This window comes from Podarcis pityusensis (assembly GCF_964106645.2).
Source record: "Podarcis pityusensis genome assembly, chromosome: 14".
NCBI lineage: Eukaryota > Metazoa > Chordata > Lepidosauria > Squamata > Lacertidae > Podarcis > Podarcis pityusensis.
Genome location: NC_138039.1, coordinates 17626223 through 17653753, shown reverse-complemented (window position 1 = coordinate 17653753; position 27531 = coordinate 17626223). Strand labels below are relative to the sequence as shown.

The 27531-nt window shown below is 41.8% G+C and overlaps 1 protein-coding gene across 5 annotated transcripts in view; it reads left to right on the top strand.

The window, feature by feature from the left end:
- Positions 1–27531, top strand: part of LOC308463499 (ankyrin repeat and fibronectin type-III domain-containing protein 1-like) — a 366925-nt gene that overhangs the window by 6596 nt on the left and 332798 nt on the right. For 3 of the 5 annotated variants that reach the window (XM_080981922.1, XM_080981923.1, XM_080981919.1), the window contains exons 2-3: positions 6057–6204; positions 17261–17337. The gene's annotated coding sequence lies outside the window, so the exon portion shown is untranslated. The remainder of the gene's footprint in view (positions 1–6056; positions 6205–17260; positions 17338–27531) is intronic. The other 2 variants (XM_080981924.1, XM_080981921.1) reach the window with 1 other exon arrangement.

Here is a 27531-nt window from a genome sequence, read left to right as displayed (position 1 = left end):
CAATTTCAGTTGTGCTGCAGGGCTGGTTGTGGGATAAAAGCTGCCTTGGCTGCCCTGTGGGGTGATCTTGCTGGGAATGAATGATGGGGAGGGTACAATATTTTGGAATGTTTTTACTTAGTGTTTGTAATTATATTGATGTGTTTGCTGCCCTGGGCTTCTTTGGGAAGCAGGGTAGGATATAAATTGGGGGGGGGAGGGAAAATATTAACAATAACAATAGTATTGATTATCTTGGATCTCTGGGTAGCTTTCAATAGCATTGCCCATGGAATTATCAGTAGACTAGTTGAGCTGGATGTTCAAGGTGCCGTTGGTGGTGATTCTGCTACTACTTGGATAACTGATTCCAGAAGTTGGTGCTGGGGACCATTTCTTGACTTCTTGGCAGTTAGGCTTTGGGATGCCCTACGATTCTCTACTCTTCTAACTGTGTAACAATTGCATAAAGCAGTTGGAAGAGTTCATCCCGAGATTTGGTTTGAGGCACCACCACTGAGAGCCAGTTTTATATCTTTTTCCACATCAAATTTAGGTGAGGTTCTAGGTCTCCTGAACTGCAGAGTGTGTGCAGTAACAGTTAGGATGAGGGCTTATAAGGTAAAACTTGGTCTACCCCTGGTGGATGGTTCATCCACCCAAGTGAGTGATGTTAACCTTTTCTGGAAAGGATTGCTTACTGATCTAGCATTATCACTTTTTTTTTTTTTGGCTTTGAAAATTTATTAAAAATCAAAGAATACAAAACTTCACATAAAAATATGTATTTTAGCTTCCCACATTGTTATACACACAAAAAGAAACTGAACATGATATTTTAATTAGCTATCCACAGCAGCATATAATATAACCAGAGTGGTAGCCAGTGCAATTTATTGGTTCACCATGACTGAAATGGAACATGATATCTGCTTCTCTTAAGCCTATTCTGCTTTTAAATGGACTCTGTTGAGACCCAAGTGGCCTCTGTCACTCTATGCACCTTTTATTTCCCGTGGCTAATATACCAGCTATGACCTTTTCTGGATGTAGATGGCATGACCACAGTTACCTCTCATTCAAATTAAACAGTCTATTTTATATTGGAATGCCTTTGAAAATGGCATCAAAAAATAAGGCTGGAAGATTTTTAACTGGGTCTGGTTGATTTGGTGTATTGTATCAATGCTTTATCAGTTGCACTGGCTTCCAGTCTATTTCTGAACCCAATTCAAAGGGCTGTTTTTGACCTTTAAAGCCCTTATTGGCTTAGGATGAGGGTAACTGAAAGATAATCCTCTCATATATTTCTACTCAGACTTTGAGATATTATTCAGAGCTCCTGTTCCAGGTGCCTCCACCAAATTATATGAGTCAGGTAGCTTTTTGTTGTGGAACACCTGCATAGAGAGGCTTGACTGCTGATTCCTTTATGGTCATTTTGGCACCTGATGATGATGATGATTTCAGGCCTTTAAAAACCTGCAGTATTCACTTTTAAATCCACTGCCTATCTTTTCTGTATTTTTAGTTATGCTGTGAAACTGGATTGCTGACTGTTTTATGCTGAAATTTGTTTTCTGTATTTTATTATTTTATGAGCCCCCTGATGACCTTTGTTGTTGTGTTGCCTGTATAACTTCCACAGATAAACAAGTTCTATATGTACTATGTGAAAGATAATTAGATCAGGGGGTTTCAAACTTCCTTAAGGGAACCCTTAAACATTTCTCATAAAATCCCTGCACATTTTACATTTTTTTTAAAAAACTAGTACAGTATGGTGTATTGGTTAGAGTGTCTGACTAGGATTTTGGATAACATAGTTCAAATCCTCAACCATCAAGTTGACTGGGTAAGTTTGGGCCAGCTTCTGCCTCACAGCCTAGCCTGCTTCCTCTGCTGAATTCTGCACACCAAGGTGCTACCAGGCTGTTGTCTGACCAGCTTGCTAGCTTGCTGACCTTGGAATGTTGTAGAATGTAGAGGATTACAATAGGGTACTGACCAGACCTGTTGGACCTCCTCACTACCTGTTTGCAATGAGAGTATGTCAGAGAATTGTGCTTTTGTTCACTTGCAACTACGTTATATGTTGGAGGAGAAGATGCGTTGTTGCAGACAAGTTGTCATTCAAGGAAGTTGCCATTATTTGACCTCTGATAAGCTTCCAAGGAACTCTGGGTTACAGTTTTGTAAACCGTTGGCTTAGAATGGTTATGAAGTCAATCATCATTTTTTCACACTCAGCAATGCTTTGTCATTGCCAGTTTTTGCTATATTTCAATGACATTATTTGAACTCAAGGGTATTAAGGCAGCTGGTGGAGGTAGAAAATTGCTGCCCCCCCCCATTAGTAAAACATTTTTTTGGAGGGGGAGTATTGTTGCTTGTAGTGTGTACATTAATCCCACATTTACCTCTGGTAAACAGCTTTTGCAAGTTATTTTTATTACTTCTAGAACCTGTGAGACTAGAGTTGACATTAGGACAAAATTAATTTGTCTGTACAAAAGGGTGCAATTTGTGTCTCTGCTTTTTAAAAAAATTAGTGTCTACTCTCTAGCTCCTTTTACTTAGAGATCTGGCATACTGTTCAAAGCATTTTTTAGTTTAAAAAACCTTGAATATAATGTCTTCTATTGATTTATATAACTTGAAACCAAAATTTCTAAAACAGCTTTGCAAATGCAGTAGATATTGCCCATTCTAGTTCTATAGTGATTTCCAAAAGGCAGATTATAAGAGGCTTTATCAGTGGGTTGCTAGACTGGCAGTAGTGAGAGCAGAAAACAATGCAGCCCAGGGGGGTTAATGCACAACTGATATCTGTATCAGGGATAGTCAAAATATGGATTTTTTATAAGGACAGAAAGTGATGGGAGTGGGGAAACTAGGAATCAAGTATGTTACTGAAAAATTGTGAAAACAAAATTGCAGGGTTTTTAGGGGAGGAAATATTCCTAATGGGTTTGCAAGCATCATTAGAGATGACTATTTTTAACTTATGGGCCCCCAACCAAATTGCCTCTAATTGGAAACTGAGATGTGAATAAAAATAGATGTGCACCTTAACATCTTGATGACTCTTGGCATGCAAGTGGAGCTTCTAAAATATTATAGGCACAATGAGGTATGTATTACCTCATTGTGAGATGCCCACCAAATAAACTTGGTTGTGTCTTCCTGGTTCTTTGAAATGTTATGTTGATAGACATATTTCCATTATTTTTTGATTGCTTGTTTAAAATTGTATTGCAAGCAGCTGCATACCTAGACACTGTGGCAGGTAAGATTGTTTCTTTCATGCAATAAACCAGAATAGCTTTTAAAATGAGTTACTGTTTTATCTTGTTTAAGCTATTGTTGTCTCTCATATTAATATAGCAGCAGATGAGATCACTATGCAATGACGGGCCAAATATAAAATGGGTCAGTAAATACGTAAGTGGGCTAGTACATTTTTATGAATCTGGATTCAGTACCTTTTGATGATTTTGTAAGCCTCATTTAAAGTACAATTTTAGGCTGCACCCATATGCATATCTGTCTGGTAGTAAATTCCACCTAAGTTGGTGGGACTTGAAACCCAATTCTATGCATAATTAATTATGCCTAAGGTCATTAATTTATTTTATTTAGCAATTAATCAGTTTATTTTATTTATATAGCCAACTTGATTTACAAGGCAGCTTACAAATCAGTCCTTTGCATGTTTACACAGAAGTAAGTCCACTTGTGTTCAGTTGCATTTACTTCCTATGAAGCATGCTTAGGAGTGGTGCCTAAGGCTCAGATCCTATGCATGCTTAGGAGTAAGCCCCATTTAATATGGTGGGATCTCTTTCTGAATTAACATGCTTAGGATTGCACTGGAAATGATGATACAGCTTTTAGCTCATATGGAAATAAAAATGAACTGAAACAGAATTGCAGGATGCAGTTAATAAAATGAGCAGTAGCAAAACCCATACTGTACTGTACTGTACTGTCAGAAAGTAGGCCAACAAAAATGGAATGAATTGTTATAGCAACAATGATAGCAAAAATCCACAATAAAAATGAAAAACAATAGTTGAAACAATGAAGCATGACATTTGATAAGCAGAAACTAAAGACAGAGAATAACAGCTCAATTCAACAGGAGTGAAATTGGCAAAAACTAGTCCCACAGATGTTGAGCAGGTTGTATAGGCTCTGAAAAACCCCCTGCTTTAACCTCCAGGGAGGTTCACAGCCTTGATGGTACTGCTGAAAAGGTTGTGCCCTGTGTTAACCACCCACTGCATCCCAAATGGTGGTGCAACTTGAAGCAGCAACTCTTGAAAGATCAATATGGATGGACTTATGAAATAGGAGGCAGTCAATGGCCTTAGGTGTGCCAACTTTGCATAGGGTCTCTGTGTTACTTGCAATTAGGTATGCATGCTATTGGACTGTCATGGTAGTATTTTATTGAACATAGTGCCTTGAGTCCTATACAACACCTGTCTGAGGTAAGCTTTAGTAGGACATATTTCTAGTAAATATTGCTTTGCATAGCTCCACAGTCAGAACATGACTGTAGTTTGCTGAAGTCATTTTGAGCCAAGAGGCCTTTAGAGCTTGGTGGCATTGGTTCTGTACTGAATCAACTTGCTTCTATCATGGATGGCACTTTGTGTACTTTCCCTTCTAATCCTTGAAGTTATATATGTAAGAGGACTAAATGGTGGCCTTTAAGTAACTAGCTACGCTACAGAAAGCATGATATGTACTGAAGGCTCATCTTCATATAAGCTGCTGTCTTATGTACAAAGTTCACATATTCAGAAATATGTCATTCAGCAGGACTAAATTCATGCTCCTCTTAGAGCTGTAATAATTGTTTTTATGAGCCAGCTGCAATGATAATTTCAGAGCTTGGGTGTTGTGCAGTAATTATCAGCATATGGTTTTCTTGGGACAGGGAATTGCAAGGTAGTGACTCTGTGGAGAGTTTGAAGGGAGGTGGTAAGGAATTAATTTCTCAAGTAGCAGGGTTTAATTTGAGCCATGGCCTACCTCTGGAAAAAGAAGTGATGATAAAGAATTTGCAGAGGGCATTTCTCCACAGTCAGCACACCGGGTGGCTTTCAAGCAGAGGGAGCCCTGGAACATACTTCAAAAATCAAGCAGCATTTTAATAGCTGTGGTAGCCTGATAATGAAAATTGAGGAGGGGACATATTTCTGTGAGATCCAGAGACATGTCGTTTGTACTAGGAACTGTGCTTAATTTATGCTTTCTGACAAAATAAAATAAAGGTTGCATGGACACTCTGAGCTAAACAATCTCATACTTTTACAAGCACCCAGGTTAAGCCTTTTTGCGTGCCCACAAAAAGCCTGCATTCTCCTCTTCTGCCTTCTCCCTTTGTTAGCTAGCATCCCAACAACCGACCTGTGGTGCCAGGGAAGACAGTTGAAGTGGGTGGTAGGATACTCCAGCTCCATTGTGGAACATCACTTCCTGTTAGAGAGGGCACTGGGACTTCAACTTTCAGAATCCCTAATGGGAAAATGACTATTCCCACAAGGGACAAGGTCATTGGACTCTCTGGCATTTCTAGTAGAAATTTAAGTGAATAATGCTTTTTCATTAGAGTTGCTAAGACTGATGATCCTAGTCCTTCCTGTGGTGGAAATGGTTGTCCCAGGAGAGAGGATTAGACAAATTAATAGAATCATAGAGCTGGAAAGCACCACAAGGGCAATCTAGTCCAACTCCCTGCAATGCAGGACTCTGTTGCCCAATGTGATAGCCAAGAATTGAGAATTCACTATTCAGTTCTACACTTAGGGTTGAATTCACTGAGTGACCTTTGCCACTTCACATCTCACTCCAATTTTCAGTTTGCAAATAATACAGACCTACCACTTGGTCTTATTGTAAGGCTTAGCAGGACTACACGTGCGAAGCCCTTTGAACACTGCAAGTGTGATGTAAATACTAAGAATTATTACTATTCTCTCTTGAAGCTAAGTAAAAGGTCAGTGATTTAGGAGTGTTGTAATGAGAGTTGTTGTATAAAACATGTTCTTCTTCTTTATCTGTAGATTACATCTGGCTGCATTTCCAAGTGGCATCTAATGCTTTCTTCATAGAATGATGTTCTTGCTGTTACAGAAGAATGATTTTGTTTGGTAGAGCCTCACAAGTGGTCCCAGAAAGAGCTGTCCAATATTCGATGTTTTCTCACTAATGGTAAGTTTCTCCAAAAGTGGTTTACTACATTACTTTATTTATATAACTAAAAACAACCCCAGGAAGTCCCCCCCCCATAGAAAAGCACATTCTTAAACGTATTAAATAGGTTGCTCTGTAGTGTCAGGTCCTGCTGGTTTGAGTTCAAGACTGAGGCTTGCAATTTGCTCCACAGCTGGCTCCTACATGCCTTGCTAAAATGTCTATCTGAGCCCATTGTAACATAGGAATTTCATGGACCGTTAAGGGTGAATGACTTTTCTGTTGTAAAAGAAGCTGTCCTTCTTTAAAATCTGTTCAGAGCACAGGGTTTAGACTATCAAGGTGCTACTACAGATTTCTATTGAATAATCAACACCAGTACTTTTCTGGACTGCAAACCCTTCCCTTAAAAAAAAACCTAGTGGGCAATAGGATTTCCTGAGTGCTATCTTAAGTAGTAAGTGGAGGTGGCAAGTTGTGCTTTCCCTTTCCTATGCCTGGTTTCCCCACCCCCCCTAGCAAAGACCTGTTGCCCCTTCCAGCCACTGTTGTTTCCTTCACCCCTCCAACATTAAATGTTTCTGGGGTGGAGAGAATGGAGGAGTTGCCTAGTAACAGTTCATGCACTGTAGTACAGCTTCTGGATCAACTGATTTTCAGGATGTTTTTAGTGTGAGAGAGCTTGTAGCAGAATGGAAGGAGAAAGATGCAACTTAGAGAAGAGAAGGCAAGATTAGGAGGTGATGGTCAGCTCTTAAGTTCTTGCCTCTCCTCTTCCTCCTCCTGGGTTGTCAGCTAGGAGCCAGACATGATGTAGAGGCTGTCAGTGGCTAATTTCTGTTTTGAACTGAATTACCTATCATGTTAAAGGCACTGTTGTTATAGATCACAGGTAGCATCTTTTAATGCTATAATACGGGCAGCAAAGTTACCATTTTGAATTGTGAGATCAATACAGGAAGAGATGTTCCCTTTTTAAGACAAAAACCGTAATTGAAAGGGCATGTTACCCTTGCAGACACTTACTGGATGAGGACTGCTTTCCATGATGCAATTTGCACTTGAAATAACATTTCTACAAGTCACCCCTCTGGGTAGGATTTATGCCCATGCCTAATTCAAATCAGACATGAGTGCCTAAAATCTGGAGGCATCCCATAGAAATACATCCTTACTGCCTTGCAATAACTCATGGGAATGATTTGCTGATGGACTCCTATGAGTAAAAATAATACTATGGTGAGTCTGCCTTTTCTTTATATATGGAGAACCAGCTTTTATTTAACTCTGCTAATTCACCAATGCTGTGGAGCATTTCTTACTTTTCTCCCACTCCCACCATGCACATACATTCAAAACCTTCTAACCACTGCCACAAATTGATATTATTCCATTTACAAAAGCCTTCATCTATACTTCAGTTGGTTACATTTAAGACTTATGTTTGCTGTAATAAGGCCACTGTATTCTTCAGGGGTGGCCTGGGATGTTTTGATGCTCTAGGCAAAATGCCCTTTCACCGCTGCCCTCCTGACACCCTGACACCTGCAGATCCAGGCCCCCTCTTTGCCCCTGCTGTCATGGCTGCACCACTACCAGCTCTGCAGTGTTAGCAGTGAGAGCAGGAGTGCTGTGGTGGCAGCAGTTATGGTATGGGTGTGCAGGGCTGGCAGCGGTGCAATGGGGTGGGTGGGTTAGGAACTGGATCTGCTGCTTTAGGTAAATTGCTTGACCTCGCCTCATGGAAGTGCCAGCCTTTGTATCTTTAAATGACAGTTAACAGATGTTTACATAAGTCTGGTTCACCAAGTGTAGTTCTTAACACTATTTAACTTGTATGCCATTTACCCTTAGTCCATCTTTCACAGTCATTCTTACCACCAGGTGGACTTCAGCTAGTTTCTTTTGAGCCAGATTGCAGGCATTTCTCACTGTGCTCAGCTTCAGAAGCTCCTTGCTGAATTCTACTCGCTGCTCAACACCCTTATATAGATTCAGCAGCCTGAGAGTCCTCAACACCACCAATACTGTCAGCGCAGGCAGGGAGAGCTCAGGGCTGCAAGGAAGGTGGTAGAATCCTTAATCTGTCCCAACTACCCAATGCCAGGAACACACACTCTAACCCCCCCCTCCACCCCCAACTGGACAAAGAGCTTGGAGAGAGAAAGGGAATTTATATAGACTACAGCAACTCCCCCTCCCTGATCCTCAAGTCTGCCCTGAGTACTCAAGTGGGCACAGCTGGATGAGATCCACTCCGTCCTGTTCAACCATCCAGGTGTCAGTGATACAGACCAGAACGGCCTCCTCATCTATATTCAGATCATGAGAGAGTTCTTACTCAGAGCTGACCTGGCATTCAGAAACAGTAGACTTGGGGGCTGGCTGATAGGACAACTGCAATTCCCCAGGTTGGAGGAGGGGCGGGCTGGCTGGCACATGATGCAGTCACTGACTGCATGTGCCGTATTCCCCTTACCTGGCCTCTCCCACCCACCCATCATAGCATACCTCCCTCTGCCCTAAACCACTGTGATTGCTCACTACTCCTCGCTTCTCAGGCACATCCTATGCACCTTTATTTAAAAAGGAAAAAACCTCCAAATTTTAACACCCGCATGTTAAAGCCATTTAAGAACAATTTAAAACATTTTAAACAGTTGGGGTATTCAAAACAGTAGCAGAGCCCCCATCTGAAAGGCCTAGGCAATACCCCAACCCAAGAGATTGTTCCAGCTTGTTCTGCAGCAGCCTTTTTGTAGCTGGAGTGAGTTCTCTAGCACTCACAGCAAGATGTAGCGTAGCAAAGACTTGATGGGGGTGGGTCACACCAGCTATCTAGCCTCATTGTCACAGGATGGCTGATATGATTATTATTTGGGGGTATTGGGGTATGCTTTTATGTTTTTGCTCTGGGTGCTCATGATTGACAGCTGAAGGCTGTGGTCCAGTGAAGGAAGGCCCACAAAGGCAGGGAAAAGGCATAGTACCAGGGTTTGCAAGTGTGCCTTAAGGCAGTAATGTGAATGCAGACCCACACAATAAATGTCTTTCCTTCACTATCCCTCAGCTTACATGTGCTTTTACGGTTTGATGTTGTTTCTGTACACCCTCAAATTAATGGCTCATGGTTTGCCATGTCAACTGCTGTATAGGTGAAGGAGATGAATGTAGTTGGAGTGCAATTACGAGCCTGTGGCCATCTGGTTTAAGTTCCTGGAGCATAATCTGCCTGAAACAAACTGTACACAGTGTTAAAACATTCTGACAGAAGTCTAACCTTTAGCACCTGCACTATGTATTCTAAGTATGGGTGTTAAAATTTCTGGCTAGCACCCTTGGCTTTTTTCCTGTAATAATGCTGTGGAGGATTGCTTTTATTTTCATCAATGAAACAACACTTTTCTTCTTGCTATTCAACTATATCTATCTATCTATAGTGGATAATAGTTTAACATTTATGTGAAAGACTTAGTTGTCCAATTCTTGTGTACATTCTTTTGTGAGGTACAGGATGCTGGCTGAAGTTTAGATCTTAAAATATTGGATCTCCTGTTTACTGTTAATTCAGAATGCCAAGCTAAATAGTACAGTGTATGGATTTTCCTACATCTGCTGGTTATGTGAAATAAAATTTTGGAAAATGGCTATAAAGATAATAAATATGTAAAATGGTCTACAGGAGGCATAAGGGACGCAGGTGGCCAAAATCGGTCAGCTGGATTTTGTTGGATATTAAACCTCAAAGTATTAATGTACAAATTATTGACTGCAGCTAGAATTATATTTGCAAGATTTTGGAAACTGAATAGCAGAGCTCCCATATACCAGGTAAATAGGAGATGTTATAACTAAAGTTACAGTTTCTTAAAATAATAAAATAAAATAAAATAAAATAAAATAAAATAAAATAAAATAAAATAAAATAAAATAAAATAAACAATTTGGTGAAACATGAGAGAATCGTGGTAGAATATCTGCTGTGATATTAATACAGCTTGTTTAAACATTTTAAACCTAACATTAAGAGATGCTGCAGTGTAATTAATTTATTTACTGTGTATGAACTGGACCCACTTGATATGGGTGACCTAATGATCCAATTTGTTAATGGTAAACTCATCCTCTAAGTGTAGATCCTTTTGGAACTAAAATAGCATGGGGTGGGGAGTGCTGGCAGGTTTGAGGAAGCCCCCAAGGTTGCAGAATACAAAAAAAATTATTAGGAAACCTTCCTAAAATGTGGGTATGGGGGGATGAGATAATTTGAAATTAGTTGTACAGTACCTTGGTTGCCGAACGCCTTGGAACTCGTACGTTTTGGTTCCCGGACGATCAAAAACCGGAAGTGAGTGTTCTGGTTTCCGAACGATTTTCGGAAGCCAAACGTCCACCACGGCTTCCACTTGGCTGCAGCCACAGTAAACATATACAGAGAGTTGTATACAAAATTATTCACAAGTTATATTAATTTATATATAATAGCCCAGGTATACAGATAACGGTAAAGGTAAATGACCCCTGGACAGTTAAGTCCAGTCAAAATGACTGGGGTGTGGCGCTCATCTTGCGTCAGGCCAAGGAAGCCAGTGTTTGTCCACAGTTTTCCGGATAATACAGATAAAAGAAAAAAGGGACACCCAGTCTTAAGGTCTAGGTAGGTGGTCAGACCAAAAAGGCAAATGGCAATTCAGAGGTCTTGAATGAGCTTGCAGGGCAGCAGTTGAAGAAGGAGCAAAAAGGGTTTTCTTGTGTGTGTGTGTGTGTGTTTCTTTGTGGCTGATTAGCTGCTCTCCCTGTGCAAAGGTCAGAGGGGGCAGGGTTTCTGTTGAGGCAGGTGATTAGCTGTGGGAGGAGCTTATCAGAGCTTGCAGGGCAGCGGCGCAGTTTGATCCATCTTTTAGATTTAGGGGAGCTAGTCTCAAACGTTTGTTGGGGGAGACCTAGGTTTTTTTTGTGGGGGGAGTTATTTGTCCTGTCTTCACGCTTTTTATGATGGAGGACCGCTGTAGCCACCCCCAACGACACGTTCTCAAGATGGAGGGGGAGGGAACAGCTGCAGTCGCCTGCGGTTCCTGCGCAATGTTTGCCATCTTGCCCAAGGTTGCAGGCAGCTTTACCTGCAGCAATTGTATGTTGATTGCCCTCTTAAAAGACAAAGTCCAGCAACTGGAGGAACGTGTAGCTACGCTCCAAAGAATTAGAGAGCTGGAGCTCTTCTTGGAAGCAACAGAGCACACCATCTCCACCAAGGAGGAGACAGGGGACTCCCCTGAGAAGGAGGCTAGTTCACCAACACAGGAGCCAGATATATGGAGAAACATGACTCAAAGAAGTAGGAGGCCCAGGGTTCGCTCTGATTGTTTAGAAATACACAATCGCTTTGAGGTCCTCTCCCCTAGCATGGAAGACGAAGAGCAGACTCCATTTGAGGATCTCTCCCTCATTACAGTCGATCAGGTATATGAAGACGAGCAGCAAAGTCAGTCCTCAGGGAATGTGCAGGCGACCTTGGAACGGACAGCTCACGGAAGAACCCCGACCAAACCTAAGAGGAGGCGTGTAGTGGTGATAGGGGATTCCCTACTGAGGGGAACAGAAGCAGTGATCTGTGGGCCTGACAAGATGTCTTGGGAAGTGTGCTGCCTCCCCGGGGCTAAGATCCAAGATGTAACTGAACGACTGCAAGGAATCATAAAACCCACTGACAAATACCCCTTCCTCTTGGTTCATGTGGGAACCAATGACACTGCAAGCAATAGCCTCCAGAAGATCAAAAGAGACTACGAGGCTCTGGGCAGGAAATTGAAGCAATTAAATGCACAAATTGTCATCTCATCTGTCCTCCCAGTTGAACAACGTGGCCCAGGGAGAGAGGGAAAAATAGTGGAAGTGAACAGCTGGCTTCGCAAATGGTGTAAACAGGAACGGTTTGGATTCTTAGATCACGGACTGCAGTTTCTTGAAGATGGACTTCTGGCAAGCGATGGGCTGCACCTCACAACGGTTGGGAGAAATGTTTTTGCCAAAAATCTCAGAAACCTCATCAGGAGGGCTTTAAACTGACTAATGTGGGGGAGGGAGACAGTGCTCCTGAAGGTAGGAGTCTATCAATTGATGAAGATGATCATCCAAATGTCATAGACCAAATGGAGCAAACAGCACGCAGACCTAGTGGTGGGAGGAAAAAATCCTTAAATAAGAGACACGAGGGAATGATTAATGGACTTCAATGTCTGTACACTAATGCGCAAAGCATGGGAAATAAACAAGACAAGCTTGAGCTCTTGGTACAGCAAACTAAATATGACATAATAGGCATCACTGAAACCTGGTGGGATAAGTCCCACAATTGGAATGTAATAATGGAGGGATACAATCTATTTCAGAGAAACAGACCAGACAAGAAAGGAGGAGGAGTGGCGTTGTATGTCAGGGATGTGTATACCTGTGAAGAGATCCAAGATTTAGAACCTCAAAGCCAAAGTGAGAGCATTTGGGTCAAAATTAAGGGAGAGAAGAATAACAGAGACCTCATTGTGGGAGTTTACTATAGATCCCCAAGCCAAACGGAGGACATAGATGATGCCTTCCTGGAACAGATGGCCAAGCATGCAAAAGGAAGGGAGATAGTAGTAATGGGGGACTTCAATTACCCGGATATTTGTTGGATGTCAAACTCAGCCAAGAGCATAAGGTCAAACAGATTCCTCACTGGCCTTGCAGACAACTTCATTGTCCAGAAAGTGGGAGAAGCAACAAGAGGAACAGCCATTTTAGATCTGGTCCTAACCAATGTTGATGACCTGGTTAGTGGGGTAGAAGTGGAAGGATCATTAGGCGCGAGTGATCATGCTCTTCTGAAGTTTACTATACAGCGGAAAGGAGCAGCCAAGCATACTTGGACTCAATTTCTTGACTTTAAGAAAGCCGACTTCATAAAACTGGGTGAGATCCCATGGACAGTAATACTAAAAGGAAAGGGAGTTCATGATGGCTGGGAGTTTGTTAAGAGGGAGATAGTAAAAGCACAACGTCAAGCAATACCAATGAGACGGAAACATGGAAGGTGCCTAAAGAAGCCAGGGTGGCTATCTAAAGAACTTTTAACTGAGTTAAGATTTAAAAAGGATGTGTACAAAAAATGGAAAAGGGGGGAAACCACCAAAGAGGAATTCAAACAAATAGCCAGCACGTGTAGACACAAAGTCAGAAAAGCTAAAGCACAGAATGAACTCAGGCTTGCTAGAGAGGTTAAAAGCAACAAAAAAGGCTTTTATGGGTATGTTCGTAGCAAAAGGAAGAACAAAGAAACAGTGGGGTCACTCAGAGGAGAAGATGGTGAAATGCAAACAGGGGACACAGAAAGGGCTGAACTCCTCAATGCCTTCTTTGCCTCAGTCTTCTCCGATAAAGAAAACAATGCCCGACCTGAAGAATTTGGAGCAAATGATTCAGCAAAGGAAACACAGCCCAGAATAACTAAGGAGATAGTACAAGAATACTTGGCTAGTTTAGATGTATTCAAGTCTCCAGGGCCAGATGAACTGCATCCAAGAGTATTAAAAGAACTGGCAGATGTGATCTCAGAACCACTGGCAGTCATCTTTGAGAATTCCTGGAGAACAGGCGAAGTCCCGGCAGACTGGAGGAGGGCAAATGTTGTCCCTATTTTCAAAAAGGGGAAAAGAGAGGACCCAAATAATTACTGCCTAGTCAGTCTGACATCAATACCAGGGAAGATTCTGGAGCAGATCATTAAGCAAACAGTCTGTGAGCACCTAGAAAGGAATGCTGTGATCACCAATAGTCAGCATGGATTTCTGAAAAATAAGTCATGTCAGACTAACCTGATCTCGTTTTTTGACAGAATTACAAGCCTGGTAGATGAAGGGAATGCAGTGGATGTAGCCTACCTTGATTTCAGCAAGGCATTTGACAAGGTGCCCCATGATATTCTTGTAAAGAAGCTGGTAAAATGCGTTCTTGACTATGCTACCACTCAGTGGATTTGTAACTGTCTGACTGACCGAACCCAAAGGGTGCTCATCAATGGTTCCTCTTCATCCTGGAGAAGAGTGACTAGTGGGGTGCCACAGAGTTCTGTCTTGGGCCCGGTCTTATTCAACATCTTTATCAACGACTTGGATGATGGACTCAAGGGCATCCTGATCAACTTTGCAGATGACACCAAATTGGGAGGGGTGGCTAACACCCCAGAGGACAGGATCACACTTCAAAACGACCTTGACAGATTAGAGAACTGGGCCAAATCAAACAAGATGAATTTTAACAGGGAGAAATGTAAAGTATTGCACTTGGGCAAAAAAAATGAGAGGCACAAATACAAGATGGGTGACACCTGGCTTGAGAGCAGTACATGTGAAAAGGATCTAGGAGTCTTGGTTGACCACAAACTTGACATGAGCCAACAGTGTGACGCAGCAGCTAAAAAAGCCAATGCAATTCTGGGCTGCATCAATAGGAGTATAGCATCTAGATCAAGGGAAGTAATAGTGCCACTGTATTCTGCTCTGGTCAGACCTCACCTGGAGTACTGTGTCCAGTTCTGGGCACCACAGTTCAAGAAGGACACTGACAAACTGGAACGTGTCCAGAGGAGGGCAACCAAAATGGTCAAAGGCCTGGAAACGATGCCTTATGAGGAATGGCTAAGGGAGCTGGGCATGTTTAGCCTGGAGAAGAGGAGGTTAAGGGGTGATATGATAGCCATGTTCAAATAAATAAAAGGATGTCACATAGAGGAGGGAGAAAGGTTGTTTTCTGCTGCTCCAGAGAAGCGGACACGGAGCAATGGATCCAAACTACAAGAAAGAAGATTCCACCTAAACATTAGGAAGAACTTCCTGATAGTAAGAGCTGTTCGACAGTGGAATTTGCTGCCAAGGAGTGTGGTGGAGTCTCCTTCTTTGGAGGTCTTTAAGCAGAGGCTTGACAACCATATGTCAGGAGTGCTCTGATGGTGTTTCCTGCTTGGCAGGGGGTTGGACTCGATGGCCCTTGTGGTATCTTCCAACTCTATGATTCTATGATTCTATGAATGTACTTGTTGACTCCACAGAAACATGGAAGGAATTTGCTAAATTTGAGTTTAGACTAGCATCATAACAATATACAGATTCAAATTCTGTCCTAAGAAACTCAGAGATGGCCATAAGAAAGCACTGAATATTGGGATCATTGAGTATGGCCTTAGCAACATGCTCTATCTAGACTGCATTTGGGTAGCGCTTAGCAGTTATCAAGCTAGGTTAGCTCAGTGTGGTCATAGTGCAGCAGTCTTGCAGCTGGCCCTAAATATGTCATTTGCTTTGGCTAGTTACATGTAAGACAGCAAAGCATGTGACTGGGATAGTTGCCTTTGAGGTTATAGAGAAGAAAAAACTCAATAGCTATGACCATATGAGCTTGTTTGAGACCTATGGAGCCAGGGAGCTTTGTCCATTCCTTAAGATGATCTAATAATTGTAATCATGATTAGGGACTATTGAAGCATGGAAGTGCTACTGACACATGCAGAAGCCTGCTCAGCCCCCACCTTGGTCCTTTTCATGAGAGGCTCTGAAATAACAAGATGTTCCTTAAATTCCTATGAATGTTGAGGTTGTTTTACTTGCTGGTTTTCTGCCCTTTTTTGCCTTTAGGGTGACTCTAGTTGGCTGCCAAGAATTTTGCACCCTTTTCAAAAGGAAAGCTGAGCTTGAGCATTAGAACTGGCAACCCAATTATTCATGACAAGGAAGCTCATTCTTACATACAAGCTTCGTTTAATGAAAGGTGTCCCCTCTTCCCTTTTCACGGATTTGCTTCACATCAAATGCTTCTCCTCCCTCCCCCATTTCTCTCAGTTCCCTTTATCTGACTGACAGCAGAATTCTAAACATTAGCCTAATATGCTTTCCTGTTTTTATTTTTACATCCTCTGTTTCCAGTGATATGTCGCCTCATCGTTCCCAGAATATATTCCCTTTTGCAGATGCTTCCTGCTCAAGTGTTTGGGGGAAGAGGGGATGTGAGACTGGTGAAATCTGCATAAAGAACTACTGTTCATAGCTATATGATACAATGTTAAGAGCGATGGTGTATAATATGCCTTCCTTATTCCAGTAAAATTAAAATTAATTCTAATTAAGTGCAAGTTAACCTCTGTACCCATTGCTAATGAATGGAATATGCGATTAACTTACCTTGCGGTGATAGAGGTTTTGTAAAATCACTTTGAAGTAAAATGTCACTGTGTATGTATCTTGAATTTTTAATCTGTTTAACTGTTCAGTTCTCAGTGAATTATTTGGAAGCAGCAGTTCTCAGGAATGCTGCCTTGTTTGCAAACAAAGGGTTGTATCCAATGTTAGCCTTACTCACACTAATTTGGGCTCATTAATTTAAGTGGGTCTACTCTAAGTTATCTCTTGAGAGAAACAATCTGACACCATTCTGTGCTCAAACTATGGCTCTTGGACAAGCTTGTAATAAGCCGGTGATGTAACTGCATTTGTAGTTACTGAAGGCTGTTTTCACTACACAACAATTTTTATACCTGCACCATAGAGTTCAAGGCAATAGTAAATTTCATAGTCCTGTGTGAAGGTACTGAAGCTGCCTGAAAGATCAGCACGTGCTTTGTCAAAGGGTAAAGCAAAATACAGTTCTGATGAAGGCAAGTGCTTTTGTGTGGAAATGCAAATCTTTGAATTTAGTAACAATGCAGTTCTGTGTTTTATTAGCAATAGAACCATTTGTTTTTTTCTGGGATGTCAGCCATCATTTCTCTCACAGGAGCTGTAAAGCAGAATCCTCTTCTTTCAGTCCCCACTTTGTATTGACCACCCATGTCCAACACTTAATAGTTGATGTCTTCATATTTCAGAATAATGAGGAAGTAAGGAATATTTTTTGAAGAAATGGAAGAAAGTGTGGGGATAACTGGGGTTAGCTATCTGCCAGAAGAAAACACTGCCTAATCATCAGGGTCAATGAAAACAGATGTTTGCTATCCTTTTCCCAATGTAAACAAAAAAGAACATTAACAGAAAAGCATTTCCCTCCACAGATCTGCGAGGTAGGCTGCTTCTCACTACAGCGGCTGACAAATAAACCCTGATAAAAGAATGGAGATAATCAAGACAGGTATTTTAATGCTTTGACACAAGTTATGTTTTCATTAACATCCCATTATTTTCTATATGCACAGCAGAATGGCCAGAAAGTACTTTCCCAGATATGCAGTGTGAGAAAATAGAAGTGGATTCTTCAAAAATACTTATCCTGGTTTGATTGGCATGGGACTGCCCCAACATGTCACTGGCTCAACACATGTGGCAGGCTACACTCTGGACATTGTATTTTCAACTGGACAGGAAGAGAGTGATCTGAAAGTAGGGGATATTCCTGTTGAGATTTAGGATTTCAGCACCTTTCCCCCCTTTGCAGAGCCAAGGGACCTTTTAGGCTGATAGATCCAATGGGTGTCCAGATGAGACAGAGAAATTTCCTAGCTATTATGACAGGCACTTCAGTCGAAGCTCTTGCTGCAACATCTGAATGGCTTAGGCCATGGACAAGAGCACCCTCTCCCGCTTCATGGAGCCCACTTGGCTCCATGGTATTCTCCAGAGCTTAGTGTGAGAAAACAAGCTGGGAGACGGCTCAAACACCAGCATAGGAAAACTCAGGTTGAATGAAATGGAACATTGGTGAGAGCTCATCATTGAGCCTACCTAGTGGCAGTGAACTCATTGTATCTTTATTGTGCCATCCAGCAGAGCTTTTCTGGGTGGTCCAGGGCCTCTTGCAATTTGGCCCAAAGGAGGTGGCAGAATTGACGGTAGCTCTCTGTAACTTGTTTGCAAAGCATTTTGAGAATAAAATAACTTGTCCTCACAAGGATCTTGACTCTGCTTTTACAGCAGACAAATCTGTAGATGAAGCAGATGAAGGGGTGTCAAAAGCACTGTCTGGTCCAGTTGTGCTGAATGAGTTTCAGTTGGTAAGGCATGAGGATGTGGCCAGGGTGCTTGGATCAGTCAGGGTGACCACTTGCACTCTGGACCCTAGACCCTCTTGTTGATAAAAACTAGCAGGCAGGGGACAGCTGAATGGGCCAGGGATAGGCAGGGGTGTAGCTAACTGCTCCGGCACCCAGAGTGGTGGGGGCAGGGCGAGCTGCCCACGAGGGTGGGGCGAGCCGCCCCCAGGGGCCCGCAGTGATGCCGCAAGAGTGGGTGGTCCCTGCCTGTTTGAAGGAGGCAGTGGTAAAACCACTCCTCAAGAAACCTTTCATGGATTTGGAAAATCTAAGTAATTGCCAGTCAGTTGCCAATTTCCCCTTCATGGGCAAAGTCCCTGAGCCAGTAGTCGCAGATGAGATCCAAGTGATTTTTATTTTGATCACTTCCCTGTGATCTTCAGATGAAGGGCGGTATACAAATAGTAGTAGTGGTAGTAGTAATAATGATGATGATGATGATGTTCTGTGTTTGTAGGAGAGACTGTATGTAGTGCCTTTGTAACTACTTCTGTAGTTTATTACTAGAAAATGGGGACTGTCTTTGTTATCCTTTTCCAGTTTCACCCATATTTATCTTGTATACTTCTCACCAGTTACATCCTTCAATTTATCTCACTCTCCCTACATCTTCATAGCACACCTTCTATTCACTTGTAAAGTGCTTTAAAACTAAGCTCAACTTCCTTTCATACAGAGATCTCTGAATTACCAGTCTACATTTCTCCAAGGTGCTTAACACTCCTATGGCTGCTGGTTATTTTTGCTTCTTTGACTAAATAGGAAGAAGGAACAGTATTTTTTACATAGTTATGTGCCATTAAATGCAATTCTGTATGTATTTGGGGGCAGATCTTAAATCTGTTCAGAGATATCTTCTAGTGATGTGTCCTCTGATTTGGGAGCCTTGTTGCAAGCTGCCCAGAGTTGCTGGGGGGACCCAGCCAGATGGGTGGGGTATAAATAATAAATTATTATTATTATTATTAAGGAAACTGCTGTAGCCAAAAGTACATTGTTGCCAGTACGTGAATGCCAACCATGAGGGCTGGCATGACAATTGAGATTTTCATCATTTCCAGGACACATCCTCCGATTGCAGGAGTTGCACTTAGGCTGTAAACCTGTGACTAGGTTGTATGCTTTTAGACTGGGGATTTATGTGGTTGAATGCTTCCCCATACCAAACTGCCTCAATCTTGAAAGCTGACATGCCAGGTGGAAGTCTGCTATTCTCCCTGACATGCTTGGGTTTTCTATGTGCAAAAAATTTGTATGTGTGTAAGAACATCCATTTTGTGAGCTCCACCAGCAGTCAGAAGTGGTACAACCCAATTCCAAGTGCATTTAAATATTTATAAGCTGCCTTTTAAGTCCACTGAAGTCAGTGAACAAAATATAAACATAAAAACACAATAATGTAGTATTTTAATAAAATATTATGTTAAATAGCTATAATGTTGGCTACCCCTGCTTTAGGCCTTTAAAAGTCAAAACCAGTACTTTCAATTGGGCCCTAAAATGCATCAAAATAATATACGTTTTGTAGATGAAATTATTCTCCTTTAGAGCTGCATAATTCTTCAGTTTGTGTAGAAATTTTGTATTGGAAGATACATTGTTTACATTAACTTGTATGCTGAAATAGAGGAATTTATATGCAGAGTTTGTGGTGTCGTGGTGTTTTATGTGAAACTCAAAATTATGTTGTATTAATACACTCCAGCTGAGGTTTTTAATAGGGAAGTGTTTGTCTTCACTTGCTGCAATGCTAGCTTTCATAACGGAGAAGAATGTGAACGTGTGCCGCTCCTAGCTCTACTCTGTGCTGTCATGGACTTTTTGCTTGCAGTCTCTTTATTCAAGTGCTAAGCCTTTGTTTATGAGCTTTTGAAAGGATTATAGCTAGAAGTGGCATAATGTTCTTGGCCTATAGAAGAACATGCTTGGAAACTTTGCATAATTAATCTAAAAGGGAGAGGGCATCCTGCCAGTGATGAGGTGGGAGGTGAATGTTGTCCTTTCTTTCCCTAGGAAGAGTAGGCAAGCAGAGTTTTTCTGTTAATTCTTCAGAAGGAAAGCAGTTCAAGCTTCCTTCCTGGAGACGTTTTTCACCTTTCAAAATCACTTTTGTATAGAAGAGTGCATTTCTTGGTATTTGTTAGATACTCCTTCATTAATGCTGAACTTTGTTAAATATTGGTGTTACTAGTTTGAAGGTGGTTAGTGTCCTGGGGTTGAGAATCAAAAGATTTGTCTACAATTGCCACTCAGTTTTGTCTTCAGAAATGCTGTGGGAAAGAAAATGAAACTCTTCAAACCAGCATTGGTTGCATTGCCAGTATTTTGGGGAGACAGCCAAGTGTTGTGCAGGCTGCCAGACCTGGCATGAAAGCTCATGATTGACTGTGTATCTCCAACTGAATGCACAGAAAGCCTGAGTGCAAAATGCTCGGGAATTTTTGTTACTTGGAATAAGCTTGCAATCTTATCCAAAGGCAAGCTTTTGAGCTAAAAACACATTTGATAGCATTTCTGCTCAATTGGGCAACATCTTTATTATGGCCAATCAACATGTCACAAAATAGTGAGCAAGCTTCTGAGATTTCCAGGACTCTATTAGGTTTGATGATTAGTTCTAATAAAGGCATTGCCTTTCTGTGGATTTTGGAGTTTTTCCTATGACCAACACAGCTACCTTTATGTTAGTTAAATTGTTCATTTAAATTTTTAACACTTCTGTTCTCAAATATATTGAGAGCAGGAAATTCTTCTGTTGAGGTATTTGAGAACAATTGTAGTCTATGTTGCTATGTTTTTGGCGCCTGGTGAAGACCCTGTTATTTCCCAGGTTCTTCAATCTTAACTGGTCAGTGTTTTCAGATCTTTTGTACAATTTCAACCTTAGAGTTTCAAAATTAGAACTAACAGAAATGAAACAAAGTGGAGTTAGAAAGAATCCCCAGGGTCATCTAGTCCAACCCCCTGCAATGCAGAAAACTCAACACAGAATTCATCCAGAATAAAACCATACTGCACCTTGCTTAGCTTTGAAAATGTGCTAGCAGTTTTATTGCCACACCACTAAGGTTCCTGTGTTCTCCTGTAGGTTTTTGAAATATCCATAGAATCATATGGCTGCAATGGGTTATGACCTTCGTGCGTTCAAACTATTGTTGTAACTGAAAGCTGATTGCATTCTTTAGCTCGTTGAGGGAAGGAGGGAGATCCAGCTCTTCCAAAACAGGCAGAGTCAATTGCTGTACCAGAGACCGTGTTTTCCTGCGAGTACAGTTCTTGATAGTGCTCTGTCCATTGTTTCATCTGCTTGCTGCAGTCTGATGATCTCTCCAGACAAGGTTTTCAGCAGTCCAGTTTTCCAGACTGTTCGTCCAAAGACTGTCTTCATGCCTTTGTACATTTTGTGAGTGCTGCCACTATCAGCAGTGAGTTGAATACTCTGACACAGCTTTAGCCAGTAGTCATTGGCACATCGTCTGGCAATCCACTAGGCATCACTCTTTGCCTTTCTCAGTGCAGCAGGCATCTTCTAGCACTTATTGTTATTCAAGTTGATGGCTATCCTTCACTCCTGTGAGAGCTAGTTCCATATGCAGTGGTACCTCAGTTTAAGAACAGTCCTGTTTGTGAACAATTCGGTTTACAAACTCCGCAAAACTGGAAGTAGTGTCCTGTTTTGCGAACTTTACCTTAGTCTAAGAACGGAATCAGAACGGTAGAAGAGCACTGGTGGTGGGAGGCCTCATTAGGGAATGCGTGCCTCGGTTTAAGAACAGTTTCGGTTCAAGAATGGACTTCCGGAATGGATTAAGTTCATAAATCGAGGTACTGCTGTAACTATGTGCTGATTGAAGAAGTACTTTCTTTTCTCTGTCCTGAATCTTCCAACATTCTGCTTTGTTTGATTTCTGTTAGTTCTGATGTTATGAGAAAGGGAGAAAAACTTTTCTTTATGTACTTTTCCCATTCTTATCATGCCACCTCTTGCTCGCCTTTTCTCTAAACCAGTGGTTTTCAACCAGTGTGCCGTGGCACCCTGGAGTGCCTTGAATGTTGGTTAGGGGTACCACAGGTAACAACACTGATCTCTGTCCCTGTTTTCTTCCCTCCCTCCTCTGATACCCTTCCCAATGGCTTGCACAGCTGTTTGTTACAGCAGCCCTGGCTACAAACTCCCCAGGTGAATGGTGCCTCTGGGGTTGGCCAGGGGTGCTTCCCAGGTTGCTGTGGGGCAGTGTGAGGGGAGCTGTGGGGCAGGGAGGGGATGCAGCTCTCTTTGGGGGGGGGGGATGCAGCTCAGAGACCAGGGGTGGCAACAGCAGCAGCCCAGAGGACTCCTAAGGAGAGGGGAGAGGAGAGAGGAGAGGAGGCTGAGGGAACACTCCACAAGGGAGGGTGTGATTGCTGCCAACTCAGCAGGCAAGGGGTGATACAGCTGGGCTCCTGAGCCCCACAGAGGTGTCACAGAGAATGTAGTTGGTCAAGAAAGCTGTGGACCCAAAAAGGTTGAAAAACTGCTCTAAACTATCAGGTCCAAGCTGCTGCAACTTTTCCTCATAGGGGAGTTGCTTCAACACCTTAATCGCTCCTTTCTGAACCATGCATCTCCCTCTTTCCTTGTATCCATTGGTACTGTGCCCTTAGGCAAAGTCACAACAAAGAAGATCATGTTGTCTGCTGGGCAATATATCACATTGCTTTCTGCTTGTGGAGCTTTGCCTACTATGAGGGTTGTGCTAATCAGATGTTTAACTGGCTTCAGGCAAAGGAAATTAACAATATTTCATAGAATTGTAGAGTTGGAAGAGACCCTGAAAATCATCTAATCCAACCCTCTATAATGCAGGAATATGCCTCTGTCCTTTATGGGGATTGAACCTGCAACCTTGGCATTATCAGCAGCACACTAACCAGATGAGCTAAACTCACCAAGGCCTTTTTCAGTATTCAATTTGTTATAGGTAGTGGGACCTAGTATTATTTCTTTGGCACAGAGAACATTATCATGCTGGTTTAGATCCTAGTTATATCCTTATGTCTTCTGTGCATTTATTTGATTTATTTTAGTACTTATTTTCTGTCTGCATTCCAGCTGCTGTCTCCTTTTTCTTTAGCAGATTCTGTAAAATATTTCTCTGTTGTAAATAGGAGAAATTGTCAATTGGTACTTCTTATATTTACTACTGCTATTAGAAACAAGAAATGCAAACAGATGTGATTTTCTTGATATAGGATTGCTTTGGGTAAGATCCCTTTGATCAAATCTCTGATCCTAGGAAGAGACTTCTAGGTTGCAGGCAAATTTACAAGAGGTATTGTATTAAAAATTTCCTTGTACAGCAGCACAAATAAATAGAAAACAAGGGCAGAGAGCAAGCATCATGCTATGAGAAGAAATTGCATCTTTGATTTGCAGGCTCCCCCCTTGCACTCCTTAGGAAACTCAGGCTTTGCTTGCTGACACATTTGTAGACAAAGAGTTTCTTGATGCTTTTCTCTTTATAATCCTTTGCCCGTGGGCAACTGAACTAATACTCGCTGACATGCTGGAAGGCTTTTTCTCCATGTTGGTAGAATACAGAAGTTCCTGACTGTTCATGATGGTAAATGTCTTTGCATGTCTTCTCCTCTCCTTCCCACCTCCCTGAATTCATTTTTGAGCCAGGCAATTACAGTGGTACCTTGGGTTAAGAACTTAATTCATTCTGGAGATCCGTTCTTAACCTGAAACTGTTCTTAACCTGAAGAACCACTTTAGCTAATGGGGCCTCCCACTGCCGCCGCGCCGCCACGGCGCGATTTCTGTTCTCATCCTGAAGCAAAGTTCTTAACCCGAGGTACTATTTCTGGGTTAGCGAAGTCTGTAACCTGGAGTGTCTGTAACCCGAGGTACCACTGTAATTGTATTTTGTATGTACAACCTGTGCAACAGGTAATTTTCTGTATTTTTATTGAGGAAAAATGTGAACCAACAATTTGTGGGCAACATAAAATCAGATGTTTATTGAAAGGCAATAAATGAGAATGACCATTAGAGAAGCCCTTTTCGTGAAGTCCCTTTTAATTTCTTATTGCAGATAGGATGGATAAAAATGATAATAAAATTGTGATTTTAAAAATAAGAAGCAGCAAATACAAAATTTCCTTCAAATGATAATGTTGTTAAATCTGGATATAAGCATGCTAGACTCTACATTTCATTTCTAAACTGACCAATGGAGAGTTCATTGCTAAACTATGGGGAAGTGTCATCAATTAGTGGTAGATCATTCATCTTTCATGCGGAGGATCCCTGTCCCAATATCTGGAATCTCCAGATAGAACTGTGGGAGATTCCATGTCTGAAATCCTGAAGACCCTGCTGGAAATTCCTTCTTCTCTCTTTATACTTCCCTCTTGGGTGACAAAATAAAAGTTTGTCTTGGATCTGTCCTCTGCAAACAAAGGAGGAAGCATGGCTGCTTTTGTCTTCTTTAGATTACTAACTTTAGGTTAGTACCCAAGTTATGTACTACTTGTAATAAGCAACTTTTTTATTTTCTTACTTTACAGATATCTCTTTGTGATTGCAACAGGTAAAGTCCACTCTCTAGCCACACTTTGTGCACGCTGTGTACTAATAGTCCCAACAGAACCGCCACCAGTCAGCATAGACTGTACTGAACTAAATGTACCAAAAAGGCATAACTTTGTATAATGCAGCTTCTTGTATTCCTCATGCCTCTACCAGACATATTGAGTTAAAGGAGACTTTTTAAATGTAAATTAAGAACAAGCTGAATCACTTCTCACATATGAATATTTGCAGTCTATCTAGGAGGAGCCAAGGCCCCCCCCCAATTTCAAGGAGAGGGCCGGGCCCCCTCAATATTCCACGACCACGATGGACCTACCTGAGGCTGTGGTGGGCCTCATGGGGCCTACCCACAGTCACAACAGACCTTGTTGGGCCTCCTCCGACCGTGAGACATCACACACACATGCCCCCCCCCTTTTTCGCAGAACCTGGTGCCTGTGAGTCTACCTATTGGAGATACATTCACTTTCACTTAATGAAAACCAAACAGCCCTAGTCTGCCTGGTAACCATCAGACCATACTTTTAACAATTAGCCATGGGCATTTCATTATTATTTTGTGAGGATGGAACTGGGTCAGCAGAGAATAAAGCAGAAAAGAAGCAACCCTGGAAAAAAGGAAAGACTAAAATTGCCTATGCTTGAGCTACAACAGATTGAGGTTGAATTCTGACAATACAGAAGGTACTGTTCCTGGGTGACAGGGGGCAGGTGGGTGTGAGGGTCTCCCTGAAAGACCAGGTGCACAGTCTGGGAGTCATTTGACTCACAGCTGTCCATGGAGGCACAGGTCAGTTCTTTCTCCAGGGCAGCTGTCTACCAGCTCCATCTGGTACGCAGACTGAGACCCTATCTGCCCACCTACTGTTTTACCAGTGATGCATGCTCTGCTTATCTCCTGCTTGGACTACTGCAATGTGCTCTATGTGGGGCTACCTTTGAAGGTGACCCCGAAGCTACAACTAATCCAGAATGTGGCAGCTAGACTGGTTACTGGGAGTGGCCACTGGGACCATATAAAGGATCTTCATTGGCTCTCATTTTTGAGCACAATTCAAAGTTATAGGGAACCAGGCGGGGGGGGGGGGCTTCTCAGTAGTGGCGCCTTCCCTGTGGAGCACCCTCCCTTCAGATGTTGAGAAGATAAAGAATTACACAACATTTAGAAGGCATCTGAAGGCAGCCCTGTATTGGGAGGTTTTTAACATTTGATGTTTATGCTGTAAGCTGCCCAGAGTGGCTGGGGAGACCCAGCCAGATAGGTGGGGTACACATAATAGAATTATTATTACCATTCTGGGAATAAGCCCCGTTCAATGCAATGAGACTTTTTTTCTGACTAGTCATGTATTGGACTATGCCGTTAACATCACAGTTTGTCATGTGTGCTAGTCTACAGTAGTGAACCTTTATATGCTGGTGGTATGTGTTGAAGAATTTAGCTGAAATGGTTCTTTAATGCACAAGAAAGGTTGAGTGAAGGATGGAGTTCTTGTAAAGCATCTTATTTTTGTTTAACACTTTTGTGATGAAATATGCAGTAGAAAGGAAACAATTCTTCTCAGTAAAGCCTCAAAATTGGTAGTTATGGAAGTACAACATCGTTGGGGGGGAAATTGTTTTTAGCAGAAATGTCAGTATGGAAATTGATAGGAAACTGTATTCCTATCAGGCAAAATTATAAGGTGACTGGGGTTTAATCTGCACTGAATTTAAAATTTGTATACTGTTGGTTCATAAATTTTAGTTTACCTTTGTTTCTGATTATTTGCTAATTTTAAAAATTGCAATATTAGAAACAAGTTGTGTTTATGTAACTGGGTTATTCCACAATAAAAGTGGGTGTTCATAGGCTCTGGTGGGGTCTTTTATCTGTCACAGATCATCTTTCCTTAACAGCATTTTTAAATCTCACAAATAGTTGGTTTATGTAATTTAGAACAATTCTGCTTGGACAACTTTCTGCAGATACAGTGGCAAGAAAGTTCTGTATCAAATGGACTCTGTAGTCTGTTTGTTCACATTCAGTGTAAACATAACATTCCGTTAATTCAATTTAAGTTGTACACGTTGCCACCTATCTCTTGTTCCCTTCCAATCCAAGGTCTGCCTGCCTAAGAGTTAATGAGAGAGCTATTCTTTTGATGGTAAAGGTCAGCTTCTGTCCTAGAGTTACCGTAGTTGTCTGTTCATTCAGCAGCTACTTCTGTCAATTAACAAATCTTCCAGAGTATTCAGTAAAACCACAGATCCATGAATGGATAAATAATGTACTAGTTACCCCAACATGTATATCAAGTCTGACCCCTAGTCACATAGTGGTTTGACCTTGGGGGGTGGGGGAAGAGTGTGACTTGCCACATAATATTGGGACATAACCTCTTTGGCATGGCTTCTTATTTCTGTATCTTTTCAAATACAACCCCACCCAAACACTGATTTAGTTGGTACACAGGACATTCACAAAACACAATTTTTTTGGATAATCCTCTGATTCCTGCTGGGGTTTCTCTCCTGCTCTCCCCTCCTCATTTATCACTCATATAAACATTTGTGCTGCTTTGAAGCAATATGTGCTTGCATTTCTCTCTAGCCTGATTTGTGTCTAGACTTATGTCTGTCTGACACCTGCCATCCTCTCCATACAAAGTATTAGATCCCTTCTGTCTTTATAACCTATTAGATTTAATCTTAAAACTGCCAGTCTAAACCAAATTCT